General features: G+C 37.4%; 1 long non-coding RNA gene across 1 annotated transcript in view; it reads left to right on the top strand.

Moving 5' to 3' along the window:
* Positions 1–17,378: 17,378 nt before the first annotated feature.
* Positions 17,379–23,153, top strand: part of LOC133215626 (uncharacterized) — a 139,647-nt gene continuing 133,872 nt past the window's right edge. The window contains exon 1 of the long non-coding RNA XR_009726439.1: positions 17,379–17,523. This is a non-coding gene — a long non-coding RNA (uncharacterized LOC133215626). The remainder of the gene's footprint in view (positions 17,524–23,153) is intronic.

Genomic DNA, 23,153 nt, shown 5'->3' with positions numbered 1-23,153 from the left:
ACCTTCTTCACACAAGAGTGTGGTAAGGCATTGGAACAGGCTGCACAGGGAGGTGGTGGAGTCAGTGTCTCTGGAAGTGTTCAAAAAATGTGTAGATGAGGCCCTTAGTGATATGGTTTAGTGGTGGTCTTGGCAGTGCTGGGGTGATGGTTGGACTTGATGATCTTAAAGGTCATTTCCAACCTAATTGATTCTATTCAAAGGCCACACAGGCAGTGGGCTGTGTCTCTGGTGTGGAAAAAGCAGGATAATACTACTTTAATTTTTTTCTCCTTCAGAGTAGCAAGACCCTTTGAACAACTGTCAAAAGAAATTAAAAAGATGTAGCTTAAATGGTACTTATGTGTGGACCAATTCTCAGTTCCTCTCTGTCTCCCCACCCACATTGTTTTGTATTCTCAGGAGAGATTTAGTTGCTCATTTAGCCTGTTATGTACCAGCTTCCATGAAGGCTGCTTATGCATGAGTGAACAACCAGCTGTGTATTTCCAGGCGTCTGCATTTTGCTGTATTTTTGTGCTTTCACCTGGTTTAGGAAAGCAGAAGTTGCTACTCCACAGGTTCTGGAGATCTGGATGTAGAGAATGGGCACAGTTAATGTTAGTGTGTTCATTTTCAGGGTGTGCTGTGAAATCGAGAGGGGCTGGCAATTTTCAGATACAGCTTTCCTCATTTCAGCTGACCTGGCAGTATGGGAAAGCTGACACTGGGAGCAATGCCTCTGCTGCACTGTTTGCTTGAGAGGACATGGAACAAAACTGGAGTTCAGATGTTTGAGATATGTCAGTGGCTGCAACAACATTGTACAAAGAATGAACTGCAGCGGTGATGGTCCACTTTTGTCATAAGGTTTAGAGCTCCTCTTTTTAGTAGCTGTGAATGCTTTTTTGAGAGCTGTTGCTGTATTTTGGGTGGGTTTTTTGTTTTTTTCTTCCCCCCCCCCCTTTTTTTTTGTTTTGGTTTTGTTTAGTTATGCTCTGGGTAGTGCAGAAGCGATGGCTGTAGGTAAACTTCTGTCCTTCAGAGTGAGCAAGTTTAAATGAGAAGGTAAAGGCATATTTGCACTCAAAACGTAGTAGTTGATTATCCAGTCTCATAACAGTTATGAGTGGGGAAGTTAGAAATTAGAGTGTGTTGAAATGAAGAGTTTCCTTGTTTCCAGCTCCTAAAGATACCAAAAGGTTTTTGCTTTCAAGGCCTGAGGTTCATGAAGATATGAACTTGAACCGTAAATTTTATAGTGTCAAAACAAATGTAAAAGGTTGAGGGGAAAAGAAAAAGTAATTTTTTTAAAGTATCTCCCTACTTGCCTGTTTTCCAGGCTTACAGTGTTCAGTGCCCATGTGAACTGCATATGCTTTTAGGCCCAAAGAAAATTTCTTTCCATCACTTTTGAGGTCTGCTTGTGCATCTGCTCCGAGTTCCTTTCCACAGTGTCTCTGTAGTGTCTCTACTGTGTTGCAGATCTGTCTTTGCCCAGCTGGCTTTGCCCTTGCTGTGTCTGCCTCACAGACCCTGGAGAGGGGAGGTGGTGTAATCGCATCTCCTTTCAAGGAGTTCCTCTGTTTTGTTGCTGGCATTGTTGTGATTAAAGAAGTAAAAAAGGTGGTGGCAGCAGTAAATGCTTCTCAGTCTACTTCTTCACAAGTACAGTGATCTGATGGGCGCAAAGTATCATTACCCTTAAATGTTTCTATTGCAAGGTTAAAAAGTGTTGTGTGTAGTTCTCAAGCAGCCCACAGCTGGAGTCTATTATGAAAAAACACTGAAGGTACTTCAAAGGCATTTCTACAGGATGGTTTCTTTGCTGCTTTGAGTGCTTTTAGCTGTGTCAGATGTCTCAGTTTTAGGGAAATGGAAACATCATCTTGCTCTTCATTTCTAATACAGAGATGAAGAATAAATATTAAATTTAATGTTTTGCACTTCAAATGTGTAAACAAAAATTCAAGTTCCAGCCAATGAATGAATCAGTTAAAATTTCTGCTTAGTAAAATTTGACATAGAAGTAAGTGTATTAGAGGTTTTGACATATTTCAGTACAGCCAAACACCTGCTGACAAGTAGGTACTTATTTGGTGGACACCTTTTAGTATGTTTGTCTTGCAGCTGAAGGGATGCCTTTGTCTCCAGACATACTTAACAGTTGCCCAGTTTCTGTTAAAGGAAATATGTTTCCATGTACTTGTTCAGTACATAGCTGCTTAAATGAATATTGGTTGTAAGCATATGGAGTAATAGATGGTGTAAAGTAATACAGCTAAAGTTCAGCTATTATTCGAGAGCCGCACCAGGTTTTAATGACAAATATTTAATAATGGATTACTGTATAACAATTTTCTAGGGCATGTATTCTTTAAAGGTATTAATAGCACTTCAAGAAAAAAAAATAAGCATGACATTACAATGAAGAATGCATTTATGCTGAGCTTAATCTAATAGGTTTGAGATATCCTAAACATTTGCCTGGTTTGTAGTACCTTGAGGACTTGTAACTAACAGTGTTTGTCTGCTTGTTTATTGGAGTGTTTGAATTTGAATTAATTTCTTCTATTAAAAGCCCTAGAGAAAAGAAAGTTTGAGCCTTCTAGTATTTCCCTGGAATCCTGAAAGAGAGTCTGGAGACCTGAGTGCCTGTTTCATAACAATATCCTAAACCAGTAGATATGTTTCCTATTTCCCATAGGTGGGAGCCTGTCAACAGCTATTTCCATTCCAGCGCTTTTCTTATATCATATTCAAACTATTCACGCTTGAAATCAAGCAACTACATAATTGGAACAGCTTGGAATAAACTGATTGTCAGTCTGCTTTTTCTTTGCTAGCTAGAATAACTAGATCATATAAATGAGAGGAAAGGAGATTATGAATCGCAGTGTCTGCTTATAAAAATAGGTACTTGGATAATATTAGACAGTAATTACATACGCATATCATACAATGAATACAGACAAAACTGCTACAGTCAGCAGGTCTTTCCTGTTTATGTCAACAGCTAAATCTGCTGTTAGCTTTCAGGCCACACCAAAGTAAAGATGGCTGTCTATGACTCATCTCCACCGCCCCAGTATTTTAATTCTGATGTGTTCAGAAAGAACAAATTTCATACGTATCAACATATCGATTCATTTGCTAGTACTGCCTTAAGATGTCAATTACTGACATCTATCTAATTGTCATTACGTAGACTATGTAAAATATAGAGTCATCTACCCTATATTCTTCTGTTTTTTACAAGGCTAGGGGGCACTTGATTTGTCCATTTGGCTGTTTGCAATTCCATATCTTGATACAAATCCAAATCTTGAACCTCTTCTACAGTTACTATATAGTATTTATTTGATGGATGGAGGCAAACTGCTGTGTGTTAGAAATAATATACAGTGAATGAAATCCTGTCTTCAGTCAAGATAGAAGATGGATTTTTTTACTTTTTTTTTGCCTTAGACAAGTTGAATTCTCGTATTTGCTATTGCCTACATTCTTAATGCTTGATTTTGGGGTTGTTCCCCCCCCCCTTAATGTTCCTGAGGGGTGAACAGCTATTTTGAATTGGAGCTTAAAGTTCAGAAGAGCTGGATTATGTTTTACTCTCTTTGTTACTGACTAGTGATGTGAAATTTTCTGGGTCAGATAACTTCCTTCATATCAGCATCCTTTGTTGTAAAATGAACCTAATCTGGCTTTGAAAAATACTGGTAAAAAAGTTGTGTCCTTTACAGAATATACATGGAGCTCTACTAACACTGGAAGTAGTCATTAAAAAAATACTTTTGCTCCTAAAAGCAGTACTTGCTATTTATGCTGTCAGATCTTACGATAGTAACCATTAATTTTTGAGCTCTGGTGTGGTTATCCTTTTAGCAAATTATTCTGTGAATGTAACTGTGTTCAGCATATTAAATAAATACATGTACATAATTGATGCTATTTTGAGCAAACTTGTTTGTGTCCAAGTACTGAGTGCAATATAGATCATGAAAAGCGCACCTGTATTAGGAAACAAATATGATTAAGTATCATTTTTAAATGTAAAAAAACCCCAAAACATTTAAATTGGGGTTGGTGTAATTTAGTAAGACTGAAAGCAAGATTAATAGAAGTAGGGGAAGTATAGGGTTTTTTTTCTCAGATAAATTTAGTGGATTTTTAAGGTACTTCTGTTACTACAAACAACAGGGAAAGGCTTGGAGGCTTAAAATGGGCTAGGTATCTGTACAACCTGTTATTTGTAAAAGCATGGTCACCCAGGCTGTAATTGTAAGGGTCTCATTCTTTAGGCTTTCCAAATGAAAGCAGCACCTCAGGCATTCGTTATTTTATGAATTGAGGCTTTAACCTTTCTTAAAACCTGTCCTTTCTGAAAGTGGCTGAATGTCCTGGGTTCAGCAGTAGCTGAATTGGTATCGGTGTGTATGCACAGGAGTACTGAAGTGTATGCAACTAAAATTTTTAAGGGTATGAGGATCTGACTGCAGCTTGTGGACACGGGAAGCTGGACATCTACTTCTGCAGTGCTTAAAAGTGTTAAGAATCTCACCATTAGCAACTCAGTGGTTTGCACATTAAACAAATAATTTGCAGTGCTCTGACTGAATCCTACACAAACGGTGACCTTGCACATGTTCATGCTGCCCTGGTGTTGCGTTTTATCTTCACATGAGCAGATTTTTCTTGTTAAAGTGTTAAAATGCACTCTCTGTAAAGAACTGCAATAATGTTCTTAGGATGAGGACGATTTCAGTCTCACATAGGCTCATCTCTTCCTTATAAGTGAGTAAATTTAATTGGAAGAAAAGACAATCTTAATAGTTTAACTAGAAGCACTCATAAAATTATTACTTTTTAAAAGGCACTTCTGTAATGAAGTGGCTTTAAATTACTGAGTTGGATAGACTGGGAAGCTTGTTTGTTTTAATGGCTGAATAGCAGTATGCTATTTCTTCAGCTTTCCAGAATGTACTGCAGTCTTTGACAGAACAGTGCAAAGGGAAATCTTTTGTATTTCAAGTTACATGGTCCCATAAGTAGCCAGCCTGTACTGCCTGGCACTTGCAACACTTAAGTTTTGAATCACAGACAAGATATCTGAATTTAACTGAAGAAAAAGAGGAGTTTTGACTATCTGTTTTTTGATTTTTTTTTTTTTGACCATGTCCCTTTCTCACTCCTTCCTTGGGGATCTCTTAGAAACATGGGAATTTAGTTGGATTAGGAGCCCTAATGTGAAGTCAAGTGGAAGGGGTGTTTTTGCTACTGTGGATGCGTTCAATGCATGTATTACTTTCACTCGCCATGCTCTTGCTTATGTTTTTCAGTTGTGATCTGCATTACTGTTAGTTTAAGATCAAAATCAGTCCTAACCTTTTGAGGTTTAAATGGAATTCTGGCTCAAGAGTTTACATATGGAGTTACAAATGGAGGAAGCATATAGAAAATCAGAAATCAATCAACCTCCTATTCTATATGTAAAATCATGATTTATCAAATTGAGAGTTGCTCGTCGGTAGCCAGATGTTTTTATACACATCTCTAGTGAGAAAATCTAATAGGTAATTTTTCATTATTGTTGGGAAAACATTGACCGCGAATGTTACCATTACAGAGCAACTACCTAATTTTTAATCTGCAAAGTCAAGTTGACCTTTTTAATTATACTCACTATGTATTTCTTAAATTGCTTTGCTAATTTTGCCATTAGAAATTAAAGGTGGTGGAAGGTCTTTGAAGAGGTTTTTCTCACCAGTATGCAGCCTGATGATTAAATTGAACATTCAGCAAGAGATGGGTTAGCTAGATTGCAGTGTCTGCTGCTTGATTCAGGTGAGGAATATGAATCAGGGTCTGAATACATCTTCAGCAATAAAAACTTTCTTAAAAACCCATCTTTCTGAGCTGATTGCTATTGTGTGGCTTAGCTTGTATGACCCACGTGAAGACAAGCATAGTGCTGCCATAATCCGTCACTAGTTTCTAAGCATCTTTGGTTGTTAGGAAGAAGGAAGGATTTACAAACAGACTTTTCAAGGCCAAAAAGAAACTTACCTAGTAAATGGTGTAGCTGCAAGTTTGTGTGATGTATTCTGTGTTGGTTTTACTAGGTAGCCTAAAATAGTCTGCAGCTCATGTGTCCACAACTTCTTAGCAAGTCTCAAACGGCTCTGTTAAGGCACAGCAGGTTGTCTTCTCAAAGGGCATGTTTCAGCTTTGCAATGAATGAACCTTATTCCTGAGTTTAACCATGCAGTTGCTCACTCACTTCCCCACTTCTTCTGCTGCTCCTGGAGCAGGGAGGGAGAATCAAAAGAATGTAACTCCCACGATCTGAGATAAGAACAGTGCAGTAACTAAGGTATAACACAGGCCACTGCTGCTCCCACCAATAGTAATAATGATAAGGGAAATAACAAGGGAAGGGAATACAACCGCTCACCACCTGCCGACCATTACCCAGCCTGACCCGAGCAGTGATCTCGCCCTTCTGGGTAATTGCCCCCAGTTTATATACCGGGCATGACGTGCTGTGGTATGGAATACCTCTTTGGCTAGTTTGGGTCACTTGTACTGTCTTTGCTTCCTCCAGGCTTCCCCTCCTCCCTGGTAGAGCATGAGGCTCAGAAAATCCTTGGTCAGAGTAAACGTTACTGAGCAACAACTAAAAACATTGGTGTTATCAGCGTTGTTCCCAGGCTAAAAGTCAAAAGCACAGCACTGCACCAGCTACTGAGGAGAAAAATGACTGCTTCTGCTGAACCCAGGACATCATTGAACTCTTAAGATTGTGTTCAGAGAGGCTTTGCCATGATAGGTCCATTTATTGCTCCTCATATGGTAGTGTTTTGGGAAGTGAAAATCTTACTTAAGTAAGAATATTCCTTGCTGTGCTAGGTGAAACTACAGAGATCTTGGATCTTTCACAGACCTAATTGATGGGATGGCCAGAAGGGTTGCAGAAAACTGTAAATGGCATATATGGCTGTGACTCATGATTAAAGTAATTTTACACAAACAGCTTTGGGGATATTGCATGCTAATACACCCCCAAATGTTATTTGCCACCTTTCTCTATTGGTCTAATAGAATAGATACTATATATACTGTTCTTGCTGTGTGGAGGGCTAATGCTGATTGAATAAGGATACATTGCTTATTATTAGGTATTGCATGTAAACAGCTGCGTGTAAACAATGTAAAATAAACCTTTAAAATAATTTTCCCTAGCATAGCATGATTTGTCCTGCAACTCTGTGATATGTACGCCTTTACTTGCTGAGATCTGCTCAGCTGCAAGACATATTCTATGTATCCGTATACAAATTGTAGAGAGAGAAGAGCATAAAACAGAACTTGAGAGGCAGGTCCCAATGTTAATTCTTACAAAAACCTTCCTCCTCTTTGTGTTTTCTCCCTTGAGCTTTCAGCCCTGAAGAATTCATGCTAAAACTGTGTGCTGTAAGATAGAACATCATCCTTCCTATCAGAGCTGGTCACATAGTACAGGGCTTGCTGATTTGCCTACCCCATCACCAATTTCCTGGGAGATAGTTGTTTGAAGAAATGAGTATTTTCCTGAAAGAGCAGACTGACCCATGCTCAAATGCTGCTGTGCATATCAAGAGCTTTGTCAGAGGGGCGAGACCACAAACAAGTAGGCAGAGCTAGTTTCCAATATTCATAACATTTCCAACATTTTTAAAATGCCATTTGTCCAACATACATACACGTGGACAGTGGAACAATCCTGTGTACACTAAACCAGTAAACTGGATGGCATCAGGACTTTCTAATTTGCTGCTTACCCCCTTTTTTTAAGTCACTCTCTTTAATTATTTGACTTGGTGTATGAATACAGAACATGAGTGCTGGAGTCAAAGATCTCTAAAAGAAGAAAAGATGATTTAGGTAGAGAGATAATGACAAGCCTTGTTATTCTTCAGGAGCCATTCGGTTAAACCAATTGAATGCAGACCTGCTAGAGCAGAAAGGAGGTGTGTATAAGTAAAATGTACAGGTGGATGAACTGACTGACAGTTTTTAACAGTAATTATGGTTCTCTTGATCCATTCTCATGCTTTTCACTTAGAAGCAAGGCAAAACTTTTAACTTGCTTTCTTACTGAGAACTTATTGCATCTAGTAGGGTGACTTTCACACCAGTGAGGTGTTAGGTATCTGTCTGCTTTTAGTCTTAAGAAATCAGAATGTTTGAAGATCATTGGCTTGTGTGTGAAATTAAATTGTTTTATTATTTTCCCCAAAGAATAATATGTTAAACTCACAGCAGCATAGCTAGACTATAGCCTGTGGGTCCTGACCTACATTTTTTACTCTACAGAGCATGAAATATGTTGCTATATATGATGTGAAGTCATTCTATGATTAGAAATTATATTAAATGTTATGGTTCTGGTATTCTGGATTAAAAAGTGACTTAAAGTCAGATACAGCTAATCATTATAGTAAGTAAAGATTTGATATGTTGTAAAATGAACTTAAAGTTTCTTTTGAGTTTCTGTTCTACTTCACTGCTTTCCCTTTATTTTATTTTACATTGATAGGTGTTTTTTTAATACCTCAGTATGTAAACTACTGTAAATATGTGGAAAACCCTAGTTACTCCTGTGATCTGGTGATGATAATGATGCATGTTTCAAACCCAACTTGAACAAAAATAAGTGATGGCCAAAGTTTCATTATCTTGGAGAATCAAAACTCTTGTGCCTATTTTTTCCATCACTTTGATTAAATACTTCTATTCCCACAACTCAGTGAATAGGAATCATTTTGGTTGTATGGTAAATGAGACTCTTAATCCCCTGACAGTGCTTTTTGGCTTATAAATGGCTTCAGTCTCTGACCAGTGAGATCATCTCCTGTATGCTGGGTTAACATGTTCTGGTCTTGAGGTCTGAAATTGTAAACCCAGTGATATTTCTTTAAGATACGCTTATGGCTTTTGAAGGCTGACAGAACCCTTGAAGCTGTTTCCATTAGTGTGGGTTCACCAAAGGAATAGGGGGGTTACTTGTTCTTGCTCTTCTCTGCCTCCCAGAACTGAGGGGAAAATAAGCTTCAGGCAATTAAAAAAAAAAATAAGAGAAATTTTGACTGGTATTTTGTGAATCTGTTACTGAAATGTTTGTGATTTGTGATCCTTTATCTTTAAATTGAAGCCATTTATAGGTGTGAGTGTAAATTCTCATGAGTGTAGCCCTTAGTCTGTGAAGGAGGTGTCACAGTTATAAATGTGGCTGTGCAAGAAGGGACTTGTGGCACAGCCATGGCACTGAATTTACTGAATATTGCAAATTATGTTGTCTGACAATACATTCTTAACTTAGTTAATAGCTGAAATAGGGGAAGAAGGGACAGAGCAAAGAATTCTAAGCCTAAATAAAAGTATTTTTACTGTCTTCTTGGAGAACATCTTAACGAGTTGGCTGAAGAGGTGAAAACTGCAAGTTACTGCACACTGAGGAATTCAACATTTGGTACATTTAAAGAGGTGAAAGAATTTCCTAAGGAACCTTGAAATAGAAAGATAAAGGTGGAAGAAATTTCACTGTTTCTGGTTTTGTTACCTTGAACCTGTAATATACCTCACACTACTGCAGCAGTCATTGAGCTTCTCAGAAGTATGCCGGAAGCAGAGGATGGTTTAAGTGGTGTAAGACTTTTTTTCTTTGGCCACAATCCCACCTTAGAGAATTCCTGACAGATTTCGTATGTATTACTTTCTTCTCTTTCTAAGGCTTGATGAGGATAAAGAGAACAGCACAACTGTCTTCCGTGGAGCATTTGCTTTCCCCTATTTCGCCTCGCAGGCAGAACATAAAAGTGAAGGGGCATTTTGTGAAGGGATGTCTGTATTTCTCTTCTAAGCCTTAACATCATCTGCTGATGATAGGTGTGTAGAGCCATACTGGGGATGGAGGGATTTGATAAAGCCCTGAAGAAAACTTCTGAATTGTGCGAGATATCTTTATTTTGTGAAACTAGGAGAATATAGATTGTCCTTCTGAATTCTGCCTTAAGTGTCAAACCAGCAATATCTCATGATCAATAGAGTTGTCTTTTTCTCCCCAGTGAAAATGTTGTCTCTGCTATGCTGAGATACAGCTGAATTAAGTCCACAGATCAGATGATCTTAAAACTATATTATGATGTGTAAGAAACAACAAAAAAATACTTTTAAAAACAGAACCCGATCATTTAGAAAAACCGAAACAAAACACCACTAGGTTTTTTGGTTGTTAACAGGATATATAGAGTCCATATTACACACAGGTACAGAGAAAAGATGCCTTTGGTATTAATTTTTCATTCCTTGTACATGGCTTTGGAATTTGAGAATTACTTGATAATCTAGGCTCTGTGGTGGTAAGCACACAGTACTCTGCTATTGTGTATATGCACACAACTGTATGTGTCTTTATCATACAGTGTAGAAGGGCCTTTTGTTCTTAAACAAGAAAAATAATACCTGGCAATGAGAATTGACCACTTACCTTTAATTCAACAGTTTAATTGCTATTGGAGGGTAATATGTTGTCCTTTCAGGGCCAGCATTAAGCTATATCTGCTATACTTGAAGCTAAAGAAGGAACACTAAAAAAAACAGCACAGCATTCAGCTGTAACTCACTAAACAATAATTTTAGGAACTATGTAAGCTGCATGCATATCCTGTATACTTATATTTGTGCCAAAAAAAAAAGTGCTGTAGGCATAAATAAAGTTAAAAAGAACCATGGAGCCCTTGCAATTGCAAAGGCTTTCAATGCACAGTGCAATCAATATTCATATTTATATTTCCTTCAAACTCACCCCCTTTACCATTAAAAGAAAAAGGAATTGAGAAGAGTTGCTGAATGAGAGAGTCTTGAACAAGCACCATAGCTATGCATAAGCAGGTGTGAATTTATTTCATTTTTAAGACTCTTCCTCTGTAGGAAATTTACCAGTTCCAATAATACAGTCAGGCATTTGTGAAATGCCTGTAACATTGATCTCGGCTATCATCTTAAATATAAATCCCTGATTCAGAAATGAAAGCCAAATTGAAAAAAAGGTTTCCACCAAATATATTGCAGGTGCATTTCTGTGAAATTATTTTATCATAGTAAAATGCCAAAAAATCGCTGCTTTCCCAAAGCTAATTCTCTTGAACAGCAGTTTGCTAGGGAAGTTAAAGGGTGCCTGTGAAATATTAAAAGAATGTTGAGTTCTTACAAAATTAGGGACAGATAAAATTATCTCATTTATAAATCTGGCTTTATGTTTTAATGCTACGGATAAATAACCAGCGTCTGTTTTGTCTGATAAACCTTTTTCTAGGATCTGTAGTAATAAAAGTAAGAAATGCTGAAGACAAACTAAGACACGGTGCATGACAGAACAAATTGTAATGCTTCTGATGGCTTGGAATATAAATCTGCAAAGCGCACAACTCCCCTCACATTTGTGCCTTCAGAGGGAGTTGAAGGTGTTTACAAAGACATTCAGTACTTCGGGGGATAAGGCTCTTGAACTATATGCACCTTAAAATTAGGAATTAGCTTTCAAGAGAAGATTTTCTTTTGCAAATTGCATCTGCAGAAAAGATCTGGAAGTAGCCAGGGATGTTCTGTTGACAGAATGGTTTGAATCATTTGACAGAACTTGTTTTTTATCAGCAGAATCAAATTAGAGATTCAACCAAATTAATTTTGTTTTGTATGTAAGTCCTGCCTGACAGGATATATTCAAAGAAAGAGAAAAACATTCTGGATATGAAAAAATGTGTCAGTTAGAAGACAGGAGCATGAAGTCTCCATAACAAATTCAGTATACAAACTTCATAAAGGGTAAGAAGTGAATTTCCAGTGTAGATAGCTTCATTAAAGATACTTTTTGGTTTGGCAGAGTTAATTCCTTTCATATTTTTAATTAAGAAATCTTGACAGTTAAGTCCATACCAAAAAATTCTTTCTTGTGCTGTTAGTAGGTTCAAGTCATTTTTCCTAATATGCACAAAGGCAGGGGAAGATTAGATGTTTTGTTATTCTTCTTCAGTTGCAAGCAGAGCCATTTCTTTTTGGGCTTATTTTCACTTTAAAATTAAATACCAAGGAAAAAATACCACAATTCTGTAGAGGGTAGTTACTTTGTAGGCAAAAAGAAGAACTGAATGTTATAAAGCATTTTATCCAACTGGTTTAAATATTTCAGGAAGAAACTGGAATTGCCAAGGAACTTAAACTAGCGTGACCTTCCAAGTCATTTGGTGGACTTGCAGAATGAAGCACTCGTCTTCACTGTTCTCTGTTACATTCATTAAACAACCTTTACAAACACACCAACTCTGGGGTTTGCTGAACTGCTTTTGTATTAGGCCAAATAAAAATGTTGGAGTTATAGCAGTATCTCCAGAATCAGAATTGGATCTACACCGTCCAATTAAGCAAAATCTCTAAGGAAGCTTAGAGGACTGCTATTATTATTATTACTACTCCTATTTCATTATGGAATAGCCGATCTCTTCCTATCTATCCTCCAGACAATCAGCTGTCCCTCCTCTTTGCGAAATCACATAGATTGCTTCTGTGGCATTGAGTCCGTGGGCTGTAAATGGGCAATTCTGCCAGTCCTGCTGATGGGACTGGGAGTTGGGAGTAGAGATAGAGCTAGAACAGATATGTCTGTAACCTTCTGATTTAGTTGTGTTTTTCTTTTGTTTTCTTTTTTTATTGGCTGTATCTTGTGTATTTTGGAAAGTTGACATTCATATAGCCTTGCATTTACTTAATGAATTACAGTCTATGTTGAATTTGCTCTCTGTGGAAATAAATCAGCATTTACAGCATTGCAGCATTAAAGTTTGCCAGTACATTTGTGTAGTATTCTATAGATTCTGCCGTTTGTTTCTAGGGCTTTAAATACCTCATATTGTGATGGATGGATGTTGTCCATGACTGGCTCAGAGAAGTGAATTTCTGTGAGCAATTTTTTTCACTCCACCACCCCTGGAAATGAGCATGTAGATTACATCAGTGAAACTAATTGAAGTCTTGATCCTGCATGGTATCAAAATCGGTCTTAATTTTCTTACCAGAGATCATTAAAAAGGAAGTCCTCTTCATGCAGTGCACGGAGGTGAACAGTTGTTCCTATATTTGTTGAACAGTGACAGAGTAAAAATAGTAATTTATTCAGATTGTATATTGAGATATATAATGCCAAGTTCTGAAATAAATTCAAATTCTGGATCCGCTTGTCTAGTGGACAAAAAAAGCTGAAACATATGAGTCATAACTGCAGTGACCACAGTATCAGTATGTGTGACAAGCCAGAGCAGCAGGAGAGAGTTTAGAAATATTGCCTTGAAGTAGAAAGGAAAACTTAGAGCTATGTGGAGCCATCCAATGCATAACATAAGCCACTCTCAGTTGATTGCACTTCTAATTTTAAACTTGCTGTCATTGATGCTCTTTATTCTAAATTCAGTAACTAGGCACTGCTTTCTGGATGCTTACATGTGTCTCAGTGGAACAAGAGATTGTTCACTGTATATCCATATGCTTTGTCTTTGTGCCACTAATTACTAGCATTTACTTTGTGTTACTAGTGTTTTTTTCTTTTCCTAATACATTCTGGTGATTAGTATTTTGACCCCTGATGATGATAATGAACTGTTAGATAAATGCATCAACAAGCAAATTTCTCTCATTACTCTTGCATACATTGATGCATGAGAAGCAGCACAGGAGAGTACTGTAAGAGTCATCATATACTGTGAGGCTTAATAACAAAACCAGATTCACGTTTTCTCAGGTTTAAAGCATCTTTCAGCTGAAAGAAACCCAGATTTCTCCTTCTGAAATTAGGACAGTGGACCATATGCTCAAAGAATTGCATTTTTGAGTGGAGACAGTTGCCAAAACTGCAGAACTTCATAATCGCCCAGTACTTTAATTCCGTGTTTGTTTTACAGGTTGTTATATTGCTTTTTTAGAGTCTTTGCTTAAAGAAGAGTGTGAGAAGCTTGTGTCATCCGATCACAACTATTTCAGAGAAGAGTGGTTTCTGTTACAGTATTTTGCTGAGCTGGGTAGGGGAAAGACAAGTAAGTGATAACTTCCATTGGGGAGGAAATATCAATTGTTTCCCACAGCTGCAAAACTAAACTATTCTGGCTTTTATGTGCAAATTAGCTGCGACAATTCTTTATGCAGTTGGGCTGGTAAAGCCTGTTAAAGTCAAAATTCCCTCTCAGAGGAGAGTGTGCTGGGGTGTCCTGTTAATGCTAGGCAAACATTGGGTTAGTTGTCATGAATGCTGTCCTTGCCAGCCTTTTTCCTTAAAATGAACAAGCGGAGTAATGCCAGTTCTGAATAACATTGCCATTTAGTTTTAAACTTAATTTTTGAAATTAAACTGTGACATAAATAATAGGTGTATTGTATTGAGGAGTTCTGTTTCAGGTCTGGTGAGGCCTTGTGCTTTCTCTTCACCATTCACATTGTTAGCTCTTTCCCCGTTTGCCTACCAAATGCTGGGGGAGATTGCCCAAGATTTTAATTGTTGATTCACATATTCCAACTTAAAATACCATTTCACTCAAAATTGTTATTTTTAGCTTTATGCATTTCCTGGTATACTGCACTGCTTATAATTGCTTATGAGGTGTTTAACTTTACGTGTAATAAGGTATAAAACTTAATCCCTTGACATGAAATTAAATCCCTTTAATCTCCTGACATTAGGCCATACTTGTGATTGGTGAAGCATCAAGATAATCTTTGCAGCATTTCTGGTCCCTGATTTGTCTGGTCTGCTGAACTATTGACTGTATTTGTTTTAACATGTTATGTGCATTAGAAAATCAATGTGGCAGAGTAGGTGGAAGCTTTTAAACTGATATGACCTCTGTGACCAAAATGTTTAGTTTTGAGATCTGTACTGCAGTAAAAAGCAATGTAGGAATAGTGGGCAAGCTGGCTTTATGCAAATACTTATCTTAATGTATTTATTTATATAATCTAATATTTACTTTTCAACAAGAAATGTATCTCTATGTTGTATTAGCTACTGGAAAAGTCTTTATCTTGTTTGAGTCAGGTTTTGGGAGAGAAATGACGTGTCCATTACTGACAGAAGTAGCTTGTTACATCTTAGTTCCACTCTGAATAACCTTATTGCTAACCTTCTGGGTTTTAAATCATACCAATAGGTTTGACTTGAAAATTTTGTCAGTATTGATTTTTCTAATACATACAGTATGTTAAATCACTGTTTAGCAGGTCAGATGAGGTCAAGTGCAGAGAACATGATGAAGCTTCTCCATGCAGAGTTGGCTATCTGAGAGACAGCAAGGAAAAAAGTGCTGATGAAGTAATGATAGAATATGCCAATACCAACAGGGGGAAAAATGGGAGGAATCCAAGGTGATAATTAACACTGCCAAGGTACAGAGGCCTGTTCAGGATTCATTATGTATAGCTTGCAGTGAATACAGCTCTCTACATGTTCTTTCTTGTGATCTCAGTATTAGGCTCCTGCTCCTCAAGAGTGTTCAGACAAGGCTGAGAGCCCCTTCACTAGGTAATGTGGTTGGTTGTGGTGATGCCTAGTTCCTGAAAACGGGGTGCCTGCATGGGTCACTTTAGAATGCTGCTCTGTATGCTGTTGGTGGTAGACAGGACATGTTGAGGATCCCTGGGGTTAAATGCAGCAGCCCTGACGCTGCAGAATTAGCAAACTGTGCAGAACCTTACATAATGGTTTTATGCTAGACAGCTGTGTCCAGATTTTAGACAAGGATGTTGTGAATTTGTGACTGAAATGTTATTCTCAGAACATGGAAAATCTAATATATAATGCCGGGGAAGAAATTTGAAGTATCCTGATTGTTTATGAAGAAAATTTCTTCTCTTTCAATTTTGGAACAGTATTAAAACCAGCTGTATAGTTTTGCATCAATTATGACTTTAAATCATAATAGAAATACTGTCTATTTGTAAAAGCTGAAAGAAAGTAAGTATCCAACTGGACAGGTGACCAACTGAAATGCAGATCTTTCGCCTGTTCAGGGCAATAACTGTTGGAACTCCCAGATGTTGTCATTGCAGACCAAATGACTGATCTGAGTAAAAGAAGAATACATAGTTTTGAATGCTAGTCTGTGAAATTGGTGAAGACCTTAGCTATATGTAAAGTTTAAAATGGCAGCAAACTGACAGCTTAAGGAAAGAAATAGGCCATTGTCCCTTTTTAAAAGGATTGAGAAATGTTATTAAATAAAATAAATTAGGTCAATTGCTACTCTGCTTAGTAACATAATAAAAATAAACATGGTAAGACATTTTGAAATTGAACTAGTTAATAATATCATCTTATTAGAATTTGTGTTATAACCAAATTAAATTAGCTTAATGGGGAAGCGTAATAGTAGTCTCTAGATTTTTTCCTGTTAACTTTGTATACTTTAATGAATACCTTAATTAGGCATCTTTATGGATGTAGACATTTCAGAAATAAAATTTGGTTCTATATGCTCCTTCACACACCAGCATATATTAAAGTAATCTTGTAATGACTAAAGGGCAATTACTTTGGAAACTTCCTGTGCCTGCTGGAAGGACTTCAATGCAATGCTTGGCCTGTCTGTATGCAGGGATGTTATGACTTCCGTGGGCATATCACTTTACTGTTTATTATTAATTAATGTGATTGAAAGCTCTTCAAGCCTATTGCCAATGGTCTGTTACACTGTGTATGTAGCATGTGTGTGTATTCTTAAAATAAGATCAGAATCTTTTGGAGTTGGTTGTTTTAATCAGCAGTTATGGAATATTAGATGTAGAATATGAGACTGTTGGATGATTACAATCTGTGCACCATGAAGGTAGAGTTGATCGAGTGACTGCGTAGATGTGGATGCATATTGTCAAAAAAAGTAACCATATGCCTTGAATGTAGTAATTTATGTTGTGGGATTTGTAGACTTGTGGGCTTATGCTTTGGCAGAAGTAAATGAGAGTTGGTTTCTTTAAATACCCCTTAATGCTATGGGAGCTATACAGTCAGGCAGCCTAAAGCAGTTTACTGCATCACGACTTCCCTCAGTTGAGAGCCAGTAATGTGGTATGTGTATACATATATATATAATTAAGCACATAAGTCATGTGTGCTTTTAATGTTCAAATAGGTAAGAGAACACTAAGGTCCAGTGGAACATGCCAAACAGTAGCAAATGAGTTAGGGGGAGGGAGAGAGGAGCAGCATCATAAAATTATTGAGATAAGGGGTTAATTGTTGTAGATGAGTCTGAGTCTAACAAGGATATACCTGCATAATTAAGTCAGTGAAACTACCTTTTTTTTTTCCTTTTCACCAGGAGAGTGCCTGGTAATCTGCTGAGGGAGAGAATGGAATACTTCTTGGAGGAACGAGGGATGTTAAAGCTGTCTGGATATCTGTAGAGACTTCAAAGAGAAGACTAATTGTAAAAGTCAATACTGTCCCAAGCTGGCAAGGGAAAAGGGGTAAGTGCATATCCAAATCTACATGAGAATGGAGATCGTGGATTGCTTCTAATTGTATTCCCTGGTGAGACCTTGCCAGCAGGAGCTCTTTTCTGTGGGTGACTTTCTTGACAGTTTTCCGAATACGCATAATTTGAGGTGTAAGGAATATGACAAGACTGAAACTGTCTTTAAATTTCTTCCATAATCTCTATAAGGTATCACAGTTCTCCATCTCTAGAATTCACTATTAGTTGTCTTGTAGTCTACTGTGAGGATGATTTTTCTTTGGAGGATACATGTTCAAAATGAGATGGGGCTCATTTCCAGGCATTTTGTTCAATTCGAAAACTTTTTACACTTGCAGAAAGTCAACACTCAAACTGTTTCACATGGCTTATGAGGAGTTTTTATTCTTCAGATTTAAGTAGGTGGAAAGAATCATGTGTGGCCCACATGTGGTTTCTATTTCTGAAACAGTCACTTTTAAGTGGGGGCCTCAAAAGTGGCACCTTTACATACCTGCAGTGAATGAGGTTCCCTTGCTCTGTCATACCTGTGATTTACTGATTCCAGCTGTGGTTTAGATAAGCTAGGTGAAGCAAGCTGTCTTGTAGTAATGATGACAGGAAGAAAGAAATAGAAATAAGTCCTACAAAACCTTGAAAAAATGCAGCAGTATATTGCGGTAAAAGTCTCAAATGCCATGATGATGTTATGTCTAGAGTGTTATTACAGAGTACGGTGCTATTGCTGTAAAAATACTTTATAATTGTAGATTCCAGGACAATGCTGCAAAAATATTTCACTTGCCTTAATTATCTGTAGTTGTGAAATTTCTAAATAAGAAATACTATAATCCTTCTACTTAGTTTTTAATTTACAGTATTGCTTCTTGACGTTAAGCTGTTAAACCCATGTATTATGAGTTCAGAATAACTTCTTTTATGTTTTCACACTAACCTAGAGTTCCTGCCTTGTCTAGTAATGTTGAATAATGGAAAATAATTAACTTTTAATTTAAAATGTTGCTTTTTATTATGTGACAGTATTAGTTATAATATGGATTTCAAAAGACATTTTTAAGTGCAGACACAAATCAATTATACACAAAGAATAAATTATCTCTACTGTAGTAGTTGTTAAATGAAAAGGTTGTTCATAGAGTGGAGTGTCATTGCTGTCATAGACTTGTATGTTGTCTGTATGTATTAGAAATGAAGTTACACAAAAGAGTTGAGGTGCTGTTCAAAGTGATCTCAGAGATGGGAGAAATGGGCAAATAAGAATGTTATGACCTTTACGAAAAGGGATTGTGAGGTCCTGTAGCTGGAGAGGAAGAATCATGCACTGATATAGGCTGGGGGTGATTGGCTGGCAAGCAGCTTTGCAGGAAAACAGCTGGGGGTGTTTTGGTGGACCAGTGGTCCATGGGCCAGCAGTCTGCCCTTGCAGCTGAGGCAGCCAACAGCTTCTTTGGCTGTATTAGGAAGACCATTGCCGGTGGATCAAGGGAAGTGTTTCTTCCCCTCTATTAGGCAGTGATGAGACGTGTCTGGTGTGCTGTGTCTCGTTCTGTCATATGAAGAGAGGGTGAGAAAGCTGGGACTGTTCAGACTTTAAACAACAGGGCTTTGGGGGGATCTTGTCAGTGTGTGTAAATACCAGACTGGATAATGGTGGGGGTGGCAAGAGGCATTGAGACTTAAACAAAATACAAGAAATTCCATATAAACATCAGAGAGAACATTTTTAGGGTGAGAATGGTCAAGCATGGAACAGTTGCCCAGAGAGTTTATTGTCTCTTTGTCTTTGGCAGAACCTGACAGTTGATGGTGTGTTTAGGATTCTCAGCCCTAACGTGTTGGGAGACCGTGAACAACAAATGAACAGAGTCTGTGTGCTTTTTGGTTGAAGATAGGGCAGGCATTCTCCATGTATCACTTACACACTTGTCTCTATGAGGCCTTAGAGAAGAACTATTACTGTCATTTGTGAATTCTAATGGTTTTTGCAAGGATTGTGAATTAAATACACAATTTAAAAAATGCACATGAAATTGAATGGTTTTGATGGCTTTTGTTTCATTTATGTTTTTTTCTTTGTAACTATGTTGATAATTTTAAATGCCACAGGCATGTGAATTTTAAGCAATATTTTTGTAGAAACAAATTTCTAGTGAGAGTTCACTATAAATTTGATGCTTCTAACTGCCGTTTATGACTGTCATTGGTAAACTGTAACTCACAATTATTGATAGGTTTGAATGGGATATCTCATTATCAAATAGATGATGATTTATGAACAACTAAAGGAGTATAATTTCCTTCATTTTATTTTCAAAAACAGATAACAAAAAGGTCAAGTTACTTGTCTTTGATTCTGTTTTTTCTTCTTTCTTCTTTTTCTCCTCTCCTAAGTGTTTGATGCACCAAGAAAGCAGTTTTTTTTGCAGAATTTGTGTATACTTCTGTGCTTACTTGTGAGAAAAGAGGATCTTGTATGAAGATCAGTGCCTTTTCTTTTGTGTAATAGTTACCATAGTGAACACATCATACGCATTCAAATTGCATTAGATCGGTACAGAACGTTAATAACCTCTAACTTCCAAGAGCATTTTGTCATGAAAATAGCGTCCATAAAATGTAACATTATTCCATGTTATGTAAGATGGCTTATGTAAGAACAATGAAATGTATTTTTTCCCCTACAGCAATCAATATTGTCTGCAGTGTTGCTTTTCTCTTACAGAACTGTTGACAATAAATCCTTTGTGGTGTTTTCCATTGTTATCACCACTGAAACAGCTCACCTGGTGGCTTTTTAGAATAGGGAAGGGCAGTGATTTAACAGCGACATTTTGACTCCCTGTGAATATTGCTAGATGAACCATGATTAGACTGTCAGGAGCCATGTCACACTGTTGTTGTGATAGTATTATTGGGGGGGGGGGGGAAGACGAAGGTAGCTCTAACCAAAGATAATTTAATCTTTGACTTCTGTAATAACTCTAACAAACGTACCAAACAGTATTTTTGCACCACAGTTGCTTTTTTCTGTGCAGCAACAATAGTTAATATTCATTCTTAGTACGAAGCTATAATAATTACTCTTTGTGAATCTTCAGTATTTCTCAAAGTTTGTGTGGTCTTTATAGGAAATTGAGAAATTAAAAAGGCCCCAAAATATGAGAATGGGAATAATTTTGGAAGTTTATTAATCTGTGTTAAATACTTGCAAAATTGGCACTTCAGATATAAATGTGTGTGTTTTGATCTACAGATGAAATACAGAAAACTGTAGTCAGTGACATTTATTCATTACAAACCTGTACCTTTCTTGGGATTGATGCTTGATAATCATAATTGAGTTACACAGAGGGAATGCTGGATGTGAACCCACTAGAAAAATAAAGGGTTGTAGAATCACAAAGCTTCTCTGAGCTGTACAAGCCCAGAGGACTGTCAGGAGGGGACTGTGCTCAAACTTTGTTCCTTCTCCAACACATGGAAATATAAACCAGTTCTCAGCTTTCTTTACTGTATTTTCAGAGATATTCCCATGAGGAAGCAGTTAAGTTCCTTTTGGCGCTGGTGACAATCATATATCAACTGCAGTAAGTGTAAAAAGTTGTGGCTCTTCATGCAGGCATGCAAAAAGTCTTCACACTGTGGCTCAAAAGTAATTTCTTCTGTGAAACAAGGGACTCCCCCTTTTCCCAAAATAATAAAATTCAAATAAGGAAAAGAATCCCTGGCCCCTGATTTTCTTCTGCAGTGTACTCTGAAATCATTTAAACTTAGACACTCCAAGGTCAAACTTGTTATTAAATGCTGTCAGAGCAAAAGCATTGGCTTGGATGGAAAAAAACTTAAAAATCAAAATGCAAGCAATGAAAAATTGGACCCAACAGTATTCTCTGGTAGGAAAGTGTTTTGTTCTATTGTCCAGTGTGCTATTTCACATTACACTTTCAGCAAAGAGGCACTGTGTTTTGAGCAAAGCCTGAAAACAAAAGGTAAAGTTGTATGCAGCTGCTCCCCAGCCCTGTACTTGAATCACTCATAACTTCTAGTTATTCCTCGGGGTGTTTCATTATTGGTAATATGTGCCATAATGTTAAAATTTTCACCACACTGGACAAATACATCTTTTTTCAGAGGGAAGTGTAACATACGTTTTGTATTCCTTGGTGTATAGACAATTCTTGAAGTTAAAATGTCAGGGCTTTCAGGTGAGGGGCTCTGTGTGTGCTTAAAAGAGATGAGGAACACAAAATCACAGCTGATTCCAGGCACCAGTGAAGCCAGTAAGACCAGAGTCCTCTTCAAGGTTATCTGTGTAGTGAAAAGCTATATGCCTTCTCTCTGGGAATCACTGTAGCCTATCTAGTGTTAGTGGAGGTGGTGAAACCATTGAACTCATGACAGTTGGGCTTTCTTCTGTCTTCTGAAATGACATTCAGTCTTCCTCAGAGACTTTGTGTTTTATTTATGTTTTTTATTTGTGTGCTCCTGCCAGATTTCAAGGTTATCTTGATTGGAATTTTGGTTTTGAAATTTAAATTCCAAATTAAATAACTTTGTTCTGCTGGCAGCTGGGAGGCATTTCTCCTGTGCTGTGTAGCTGCCTATTCCAGGAGAGAGAATTATGGAAAGAAGAAAGTGGAAACAAAACCTGGCTTTGTGGGGGCTGTGAAAGTGTTAGTAAGTTCAACAGAGGCAATCATCTAAGGAGAGAGAAATCATGTATGAAAAACATGAGGACAGACAGAAAATTCTATGGGAAGAATGGAAGGAAGGAAGGGCAAAAAGGAAACTGTGTGTGGCACTTGGGCAGGGGGAAGCATGGGCTGATGATGAGGAGCCACTTACCATTTGGGAGACACCTTTATCCCAAAGAGACTGTGATCACTTCTCTAGCTGAATCCTCTTTATGCTTATTCATATTTATTGAGATTTCCAATCCTCTACCAGAAACTTTCCAAAATGGGTAGTGACTGTGGAGGTTGGCATGAAGGTGATGAAAGCTTTCTTGTTGTTGTTTTTGTTTTCTCAAGCATTAGATAAATTACAGCCTCTCAGTTCTGAGGACAGAAAATACTTCAGTTACTCAGAACATTGCACAAGAGTGCCTGTGCATCATCCTTGAGAGTCAGTGGAGCTGTCTAAAATACAGGTCAAACCTGGGAAATGATTCTTCACTCTGCATGACACAGACAGCAGTAGCTGAGGTTTGAATTGTTTGTGCTGAATTGATAATAACTCTACAAGAATAAAAGTTTTCATCATCTGTAAATTGCCGTAATATACATTGAATGCCACAGACTGGAAGCAGAGTGGCTGTCATCTCTTGACCAAGTTTAAAAATTGATCCTGAAAAATTATTCTTAAAAACTATAGCAGTGCAAGTGCTAATTTTGAACAACCTTTTCCTCTTCCTTCCCTATCATTAGATCAATATTTACAGCATGTACAGCTTAAGTAATATATGCAAATTATTCCCTTTTAGCTTCCTTTTCAGAATGTGTGAAATATCCTGAGACATCATGTAAGACTAACAAATTATAGTGGAGCTCAGTAAAATGAATACCTGTTAAAGCAATACATCCTATACGTGATATGTTTGCTTGTGGAGGATGTCAAAAACTT

The sequence above is a fragment of the Neopsephotus bourkii genome, unplaced genomic scaffold (genome assembly GCF_033783945.1).
Source record: "Neopsephotus bourkii isolate Nb327-2 ecotype Australia unplaced genomic scaffold, CSIRO-AGI_Nbou_v1 NB_991, whole genome shotgun sequence".
NCBI classification, from domain to species: Eukaryota; Metazoa; Chordata; class Aves; order Psittaciformes; family Psittacidae; genus Neopsephotus; species Neopsephotus bourkii.
The sequence above is the reverse complement of the archived record's forward strand: the minus strand, read 5'-3'. Positions and strand labels throughout refer to the sequence as shown.